The sequence below is a fragment of the Branchiostoma floridae genome, chromosome 15 (assembly GCF_000003815.2).
Source record: "Branchiostoma floridae strain S238N-H82 chromosome 15, Bfl_VNyyK, whole genome shotgun sequence".
NCBI lineage: Eukaryota > Metazoa > Chordata > Leptocardii > Amphioxiformes > Branchiostomatidae > Branchiostoma > Branchiostoma floridae.
Genome location: NC_049993.1, coordinates 9215324 through 9225485, shown reverse-complemented (window position 1 = coordinate 9225485; position 10162 = coordinate 9215324). Strand labels below are relative to the sequence as shown.

Here is a 10162-nt window from a genome sequence, read left to right as displayed (position 1 = left end):
TGTATATGATGTGTACTGTTGTTTGTGTTATCCGTTTCTCTCATGCAGGACCATAACTGATAGCCACTATAAGTATTGTAGGAATGACTGGCAGTTATCATAGTCGAAGGAAAAGTAAATACACTAAGCCTGGGGGTTTCTGTTCTGGATGTTGATTGTTCATTGCTGTAATTGTAAACCAAACCCAATCCCCATAGATATGACCAAACTGTGGCCTTCTGTCCAATGCACCCTGCATGCAATGAAATTGTTGGTTACCCCAAAAACAATATGGGCCCAAACCCCATCCATAGCCTTGGGGCCCAAAAAAGGTGGCCTGGCTAGCCTGCAGGCTAGCCTGCTGGGCCCAGGCTTTTCCGTAAACCCAGCATTTACCGCTTTTGGTGAATCTCACTTTTTCTGCAGTGCTCAGAGTACGAAGATTTTGGGTAGTTAATGGTCCTAGGTTGCGCTCTGGTTTGCCCTTGAAATCGAAAACTTGTCCTGCCTTACTTTTTGTCTTCGTGGGTTCTTATCAGTACCGGCCATTTTATGTTCTGAATCGTTTTTCAGCGTAAGAAAATCGAATTTCAGACTTTGATCATTGCCTCATCCTTTCTCTGTTATTGGAATCCCCGTAACTACGAGTGAAAAAAACTGTGAACAACCAGTTCAACAGCTCGCTGTATAAAGGATTCACACTCTACACAACACTTTAGAGCAAGCCCCGTATGGAAGCATTTTTGCTTATGCACTTTAAAACCCAATTTCAAAGTCAATATATAAAACAAATTGGGACCTTTCAACTTTCCAATCTTCTATCGGTCACGCTTCATCCCTTTCCTTCTCTATTTCCGGAACTAAGATTAATGGGCAGACAGGAAGTGTGTATTCACTGCGGTATCGTTTCATGAACTGTACCTATACGCAGCCAAAGCACAGCTGTACCAAGCTGCGGTTTTGAATGATAATTCCCACAACTTTCAGCTTACTTCACGACCTTGTTATCTAAAAGGGAGAGGGCATATTCCACATGACGCTCAAGTGTTCAATGTGAACTGCGCCATACGCTCCCATCCATCTGTATGAAGATGCCATCAATTGTTGCATCCTTCGGGGATTGCTGATACCTCTCCGTCTGTTAATAAACGCTTGGGAAAACATTATGGTTTACCATCTGTCATACAAGGTCGCCGAGAAATTAGATTGGAGCTATATATAAGCGACCACCTAGGAATGTTTTGCATTACAGGAAAAAAATCCTAAAACAAAACGCCCTCATGAAGTTAGATTTTTCATGTCAGAACACTCGTACAGAAGTCCTATAGCGTAGAGGCTTTAGAGCGACACATCTAGATTATGACTGTGTGTTTAAAACACGTACAGGCATAGACGTGTTTTGGACGGCTTCCAAAGCTGGAGGAAGCTTGAAAGACTTTACCACGTAACGTTACACAAAGTTACAAAGTTAAGAAAAGCAACATATGAAAAGTTGAACTTAAAGTTTTGTGTTTCAATGTAGTTTCGTTACAATTTCGAATATCTCTGTTTCAAAGTCAATTCGATAACTACTTACTCCTGACCCTCGACGTCTTTGATTGATTTTATTTCAAACGACAGACACTCGATATTTTTGTCGGTTCATTGCACGCCAGTGGTATTGTTCTCCTGGCTTGTAGTCTCTAGATAATTAGTGAAGAATACAAGCATTCGACCGCCTGCTAATCAGTTATCGCACGGTGACGCATGGGGGATATGCTGTCTCAGAGTTTTCTAATTAACCTTCAGTAGAATTTTTCATATTACAGAATTATCCTGTTACGGTGATTTACAGCAAGTTATGATATTGTAGCAACAGTTCTACCATTGCAATGTGCTCGCATTGTTTGCGTTATCAATGTGGGGAGTCTTTCGATAAAATATATAAGTTACGTAGATACAATTTTAATAATTGCAAATATTGTAGTACAATGCTAAACTTTCTTCCAACACAAAGTACACACGGAACAAATTTTCAACGACTACTGTCACCTACTACAGGATCAATTTCAGGATCAATATAATAATGATCCTGAAGAAGGCGACAGTGTTCGTTGAAAATTTGATCCGTTTGTACTTTTGTGCTGGAAGAAAGTTTAGCATTGTGCTATGATTACTACCAACGTAGATGAGCTTCCATGATAATTGCAAATATTGATATATTAAAAGATAAAGATAGCTTCAAAGTCATCAGAGAAAAGGTAAATGGCAGAACATGCGGAAAGTTTGGATGTAATTGTGGCACAGACGAGATCTAACTTGAGCAGACGTCACCACAATTCCGGTGTCTGCACAAGATAACGAAGAACATGCGTCTCTGTAACGATATGAAATGCAATTTGATGATCTAGCTAGGAAATTTGATACCCAAAGAAACAAAGGAAGCAAAGTTTGTTTTAGATGTTTTGACGTTTACAAGACAAATTAGTAGTGAAACTAGTCTCTCCTGGCCGCCCGATTCCCCTGTGAAACGCAATCAGATTAAATTGACGTTATATCATTTCTATATGACGAGCTGCTGGGGTCCTAATCGGATTTGTGTACACCCGTCTGGGATCCCAAATGAACTTGAAAGCATGACTGTTAATAATTCAAACCCCCGAGGCGCCGCTTCTTCCAGGATTGATGGTGACGCGGCGTGAATCAAAGCGAAGCACCTGTTCATGTATCACGTCACTTGACGTCATCGGCGAGGTAACGCATGTGGTGCCGATCAGAACTGCTGTCCACATGGATAAAAGATATTGATGGATACATTTGGGAGATCTTCGAAATGCACTTGTAGCTAATATCTTTGCTGATGACTACATTTGTCTACTTAACACCGAACATAAATATTATCTGGTTACATAGTAGCCTGGTATCCAGACACATTAAAGCTCCGAAGCCTCGTCAGTCCTCTCCGCAAATATTTGCAAAATGGACAGAAGAGACTCAAGAGCGAATATTATTAGGATAATCAGGTGAAAAATGTTGACTTTTGACCTTGACTAGCGGGACCCGAAATGGAAGGCCAAGTAAACAAGATGGGAAATTGGCGGGCTAGAATAAACAGTTACACGTGGCGTCCAGGTGACTTATCTACCTAGAAACTACTGGATATCTGTTTTATTGATCTATGGGTAGTGGAGATACAAACTAAAGGAATATGTGTGTTCGTTAATACGTGTGTTAAACTTTTAAAGTTATGTGCACATGTGCAGTACGCTGTTGCAGAAACAGTAGAGCTCAGTCTTTTATACTCCGTCAACTCATCTCTCCTAACCTCTCTAAAGAGAATTTGCCAAAACTTTTCCACAACGGTGGCACTGAAGTCACTATAGTTAATATCGAAGTTATGACATTATTCGAATTCCCAAATCAAATTCGGACTTAACGTTCATGTAATACTAATAGTATAAAGTTACTATAACGATTGCCGGTTTAGCTATTAAAATTTTCAATTCAATTTCTGAAACTCCCGGTTAAGTATTTAGAACGCGGGGGTAAGGGTTTATTGTTAATAACAATTATGATAGACCCTTCGGTTAAATCAATAAATGGATGTCATAAAGCCAACAGTTTAGAATTCTAGAGTATAATATTGATATTACAAACTTTATACATCAATATCTTATCATGTCGATACTGTTCTGGCAGTTAACAATTTTCTACTCAATTTCAGCAAGGAGGTTAAATTAACCTCCTTGATTTCAGAAACTCCTATTCTTAAAATAGAGTTGATTAGCACAATGTGGATTACATTATGTAACATTACGTGTATGGATATTCAGTAGATGATTTAGGTCTCGCACATAAAAGTTTTAAATACCAGTCTGAGAGTCCAATACAAACTTTTCAGATATTTTATCATGTACTATATGTTTATGCTAAGCCCTATAGTAAAAAATAGACTGTCTAACAAATGTTTTATCATTTGCAAGGCATACAGCAATGTGTATCATGTTTTATTGTTGCTGTGGGGTAAAAGATGTCAGAAATGTCATTTCTGTTTTATTGTTAACCCTACAGGGTTATACTTATAGCTGCCTTTCAGGGGCTGTTTGTTTTATTATGTACTGTTGGGTTATGACATTTTGTGTCTGCTTTGTTATTACTGTTGGGTAAAAGATGTCATCGATCATTTCTGATATATTGTAAACTGTGTAGGCTTAGAGCAGGTTGTCTGTTGTACTTTGTTGTTGTTGTAGGCTGGTTACTGTAAATGTATATAAGTTTGCGGGGATTTACTTTCACGGTAGCGGAAAAATGGAGTGTTCATGGTGGTTTTAAGGGTGCGCTAGCGCCACAGACAAAGTCACATACTACAATGGAAATATATCTGCGTTAGTTTTAAGTTCGCGGTGGCCACCGCGAAAACTGCAAACATAAAAACACCGTATGAATGTCATCAAACATTTCCTACACTTAAGTGCTTATTATCTAGCTTTCTGAAATTGGATGGAAAAAATTCATTTGCTAAAAGCGTCATTTGTTTGATAATGTTTTGGGTTACTAGTGCAGAGTTACAACATCCACTGTATAAGGTTACGAATGTTGTGTCTCTGCTTTTCCATTTAAATTGCTATGGTTAGTGCAAACTTCGCTGCCTGTGGCTAGAACACTTCTCTTAGGCCTTCTAAGTTGGGTGGGCTGCTCTTAGGGTTACATCATTTTGTTCCTTACAGTTTTAGAACCACCTGCAGGGTCAGAGATGTCATGGTTGTTTTATCTTCTATTGTAAGGCTATATTGACATTTGTGTCTTTTTTATTATCAACTGTAGGGTTACAATATTTCATGTGTTCTTTAGCATCCTCTATGGGGTTAGAATGTCTGCTTTTATTACTATTGTTGTATAGTGACAATATATTATGTCTATTTCATTTGCTGTTATGTTACAGATGTCATTGCTGTTTATGATCTACTGTAAGGATGCAATATTTTGTGTATTTCTCCGCTAGCATTCCCTATTGGCCTTCAAGCATTTGGCATCTTTTACTGTTAACTGCAGGCTTTAGTGTTTGATGTCACTTTGATCATCTAAAAATCTAACAGTTTGTCTTTCAAGTTTTATTGGCCACTAGTAGAACTTCTTTGATCTCATGATCAAATAGTTTTGACATCTTCCATTTCTTTTTGAAACCTTGTTTTGAAGCCCAATACTTTCATACATGTCCACTTTTCATCTAGCTTGAAGGGCATGGAAGTTTGATAACTTGCGGAACAAAGATACATGAAACAGAACAATGAACAATGCTTGCTTCCAAGTGAAATTCACGAGAGATAATTGTCATAAGCACATTGGTATATACTTTGACAACAGTATACGTACAAGAGTATGATTTCTTCAGTTTGCTAAAAGCTATTAATTTGTTCAGCCCACAATATATGTACTGAACAGTAACTTATGGTCAGAATCAGTTACTTGGTTTGGCCATAGTTTTCCTCTGGCAATATCATCCATGAAATCTAGTCTTGATCATGTTAACTGATATAAGATAAATGTGTACTGAGTGTAAGACAGTTATAATTACCTTTATTAACCAACTTGGTCTATCTTTCGTCGTCGTTATTGAGGTGTTGAGGTGGATATAATGAAGGTTTAACATTAATGTGGCTTTCCTGTTTGCACTTGAATGACTCAACAGCATAAGATAAGGAAGTAGCAATTACATGTCTGAGCACCTATGACAGGATTTGATACTTCGATAGCAGTCTGTAACACAAAGGTCCCAACATGCTGTAGAACTGAATGATTGCTGGTCAGATAGTAGGATATTAAAGAAATGCAGTGTTACAAGGACACAATAGGTTAGGGAAGCTCAACTCCAAGTACAATTTTAACTAAGTACTACACTAGAAAAATTCTAGCAGAAAAATCTGGTAATTTTTGGCAATGAAGAGTTGAAACAGACGTGACGTTACCACACATTGGACTTGTCAATGTGCCAATGAAGGTCTTGTAGTACACACTGATACACACAAAATAACATTAAACACAATTTTACAACATTTGAAAACTATATGTTGAACATTTCTGATTTTTGTACAGCCTTGTGCATTTTTGGAATATTGGTTTGTACATTTGCATGTCTCGGTTGTCATCATGTATGCTTATGCTCCATGTATGCTTATGACAATTTTGTTACATTATTGTATGCTTTCTTTGCCACTTGACCTTAATTTCTTTTTCACTGCCCTTTCAGCTTTTCTAATTTACTGTTTTGCTTTTCTGTGTTCTGATTGGCGAACAGGAAGGGTGGCCGTTCTATCACTCTGTCGTTCAGCCCCTCCTACATCAACCGAACAGTCAATCTTTCCTTCCATCCGAAATCAAGGTATCTATTTGATAATTTTCCTTTCTGTCTTGCAACCACAATTTCACGTAACACGTGTTCACTTTATCCGAGGGGTAAACTATATCCATTGATTTTAAAAACAGTATTTAGGGATATCAAGTTGACGAAAGGTGGTTTCAAACTGCAGAGTTTTAAAAACATTGCCTTGTCCCTTGACTTGATATTTCTAAACACCGTTTTTTTCTAACAACGGATAAAGGTTACCCCACAGATAAAGGTGAACTAGTGTTATTCTGTGTAATCCAAAATGGTTCAAGCAACTGGATACATGCTCCAAACAGTTGGACTTTTCAAACAGCATCCGCTATCTTTTATCAGTGACTGAAAATGGTTACCATAATATATCAGTCACTGAATGACAGATAGTGGGATCGTGCTGTCTGGAAAGTCTGTCTAGTTGCTTGAATCATTTAGGATTACGTAATGTTCCACCTGGATATCTAACCTTTATGAACATTTCTTGTACTCTGTCGCACGGAACTGAGACTTACTACTGCGATCAGTCCTTCATGCATGCCTTCCTTTTTTTTGTAACACAGATTTTTGCATCTTTAATGTTCTAGATTTCATTGTCAATCTTAAAACCTTAACATGTTACAAATCTTCATTTCACATTTATATAAATTTAATGATAAAAGACAAGCTGTAGATGATATTCATTTGGTCACAATGTTTCTGATGTTATTGCCACATTACAGCCTAGTTCAATAGCTGAGTTAGCTTATATCATATTCAAGGTGGTGTGTAGGAGTGTTTTTTGTCATATTTATTATTCCGTATATGCCCATGTTACAGCAGAATCTGCCATTAACTTTGTGAAAAAAATTATGGAAATACTAACAGCACTAATCGGGTTAAAACTTTGACTTTGAGGTCCACTTTTTGTTCAAATGTTTAAACCAAATAACTTGAAAAAACCCATTTGTTAATGTAATGTTACATGCGTTACTTTTGCTCTGAAATCATTGGGTTCTGCACCTATCATTTAGCTAAATGTTCATTTAGAAGAAGACTTGAAAGCGAACAAAATGTAACATTCAGTTTCCCTGTTTTTGACACATGTTGACTGACAGATACAGCTTATAACCCATAGTATTCTGTTTAGAATAATTTCAGATTCTCTCGTCTAATTGCATCCCTGCCCACCTGTCGGCATTTAAAACAGTTGGCTCTTATCCCATCTACTGTAAATGCAGAAACTTTTGTGGTGGTTTAATGTTCGCAGTGGCTGCTTCACCGTGAACTTAAAACCACTGGGAACATTTTCCATGACAGTAAGAGACTACAGTGAAAAGTGCTACGGTAACCGCAAACTTAAAACCAGCGCGAAAAGTCCTTTTTCCCTCTTAAAGGAAATTAAATCCCCACGAACTTAAATGCATTTACTGTAAATCATTTGGGATATGGAATACTTCTAATGTAATGGGGACTTAACTTCCAAATGCCTGCGTGTCTGAATCTGTTACCATGCTAGCTCTAGCAGAGGACCGTGTGACTTAGAGCCAATCAGAGCTGTTAATTTGACACTGTTATATATTAGGCAAACATTGAAATGCCAGACAATACGAGCAATCGCGATAATGTCACTTTGACGCACTGGCAAACAAAAAGCAGGTGGAAGACAAATGATCAAATTACATATTAATTTGTAATTTGATCTGCTAATTTAGATATTAGCGTGTAATCTAATCTGCTGACGTCCTGGTAGGCACCAAATGTAGAATACCCTGGATTTAAACACAAAACAGCGACCGCTAGGGCTGGGTGCTGGTACAGAAAATTCAGGTCCAGATCCGGTTCAGGTCCAAAGGATCAGGTCCAGGTCTGGACCTGAACCTGATTCAGTATGATTCATGCCAATGGTCCATTGCACTACAAAGAAATCTGTTGGGTGGAGTATTAGACTTACACTGGCGTTTTAAAATCCTACAACGCTATTTGCACCTGTGCGATTGGCTGTAAAATTTAGTAGAAGTTACTATAAACTCTACTCTACTTCACTCTTGTTATTTTCTTCCACCTACAAGCACCAAAACGTGTGAATGCCTGATAAAATAATCTGTTAATTTTCTGATCGGTCCAACATCCGGTCCACCTAATTTTTTCAGGTCCGGTTTTTCTGGACCGGTCCAATAAGAAAAACCGGTTTTGTACCGGTACGTTGTACCGATACCCAGCCCTAGCGACCGCTCATATTGTTTGATGACAGACTTCAGCAGGGAAGCAATCAGATGAGATAATTGGAGCTAGAATATGGTGGATACCAGGCTGATATGATAAAGGAATACATACAAAACTTTATCCCACTAGTACTGTGGATGTCAGTAATACAATTGTAAAGGTCTTCAGTGCACATTTAGCTGATCGTTGTAATGCTAGTTCACCTTTATCCGTGTGGTAACTTATATCCATTGCATTTAAAAAACTGGCATATCAAGACGACCGACAGAGGTTTCAAACTGCAATGCCGCAGTTTGAAACCAGCCAAAAGACTTGATATTGCTAAAAAGCAGGTTTTCAAATGCAACGAATATAAGTTACCTTTTGGATAAAGGTGAACGAACGTTATATGCACCAGGTCCTATCATTTATCTTGAGGAGTCAAATCTTAACAGCTAATTTTGGACTAATACATGAGATCAGCCCCTGTTATCACAGGGTGGAATATAGATGGGATTTATACATTCAACTGTTTGGGAAATTGACGCATTAGCTGTGACGATCCATCAGATCGCGGCTGCAAATGTTGAGGCAATCTGATGGTGAAAAGTATAAACCAAATAACTTGAAATACACATTGTTTTTTTATTACTTTTGATCCCAAATCATTTGCGTTTTTACACCTCAGCATTATCATAATTATGATATTGCTAAATGTTCATTTAGCAGAAGACCTGAAAGTGTCAGAATGTTAAAACTATTCAGTCCATCTGAATTGCGCCATTACCTTATGTTCATTCATTTACCTATCATTTATCTGGTGAAATCTTAACAGCTAATTTTGGACTAATACATGAGATTAGACCCTGTTATCACAGAGTGGAATATAGATGGGATTTATACATTCAACGGTTTGGGAAATTGACACATTAGTGGTGACGATCCATCAGATCCCGGCTGCGAATGTCGAGGCAATCTGATGTGCACGGTGGTCAAATACGGGCTCAAAATCTCCCATGTCTAGCCGAATTCGAACCTTCTTCGATGATGTTCCATCTGACGTAATTCGAACGGAACCCGTGTTCTATTTAGGTCATCTGCGGTCATTGCAGGTAAAACCGTGCTTTCTGGCATTTTCCTCCCAACTAACTTGAATCAGGCGAAAAATATAGTTTTTAACCAATATAAACAATTTTCTGGACATTACATCTATGCTTTCACTTTGTTTGGAACCTGTAATATGTAACGAAGCTACTGGCGTTTTTGTTGGTGACCTTGAATATCATAAGTGTTGTTTACACCGGTATCAATAACACCCTCCCGCTCTCCGTGCGGCATGACATGCGTGCAAACATCGTTTAAGATCTCCACCAAGAATAGTCCAACATAACTCATTGACGGCTCAAAATGACCGCAACGGTTTTCCCGAGATTTCTGTTTTTGGGATTTTTAAAAAATGCCTTAGATTTTGAATTATTGGTAATTAAGTGCGAAAAATGCCATTTTTACGCATATTTTTAACTGTAACTTTGCTTAAAATTAAAAATTAAAAAATCCCAAAAACAGAAAGTTTTATTTGCCTCTCAGATGACGAAAACTATAAAAATCGAGAATTTGCCATGGCACTTGCGGCCCATCTTATCA

At 37.9% G+C, this 10162-nt stretch overlaps 1 protein-coding gene across 1 annotated transcript in view; it reads left to right on the top strand.

Annotated features, from left to right (window-relative positions):
- Window positions 1-10162, top strand: part of LOC118431375 (cAMP-specific 3',5'-cyclic phosphodiesterase 4C-like) — a gene marked incomplete in the record, with an annotated part of 222145 nt that overhangs the window by 83233 nt on the left and 128750 nt on the right.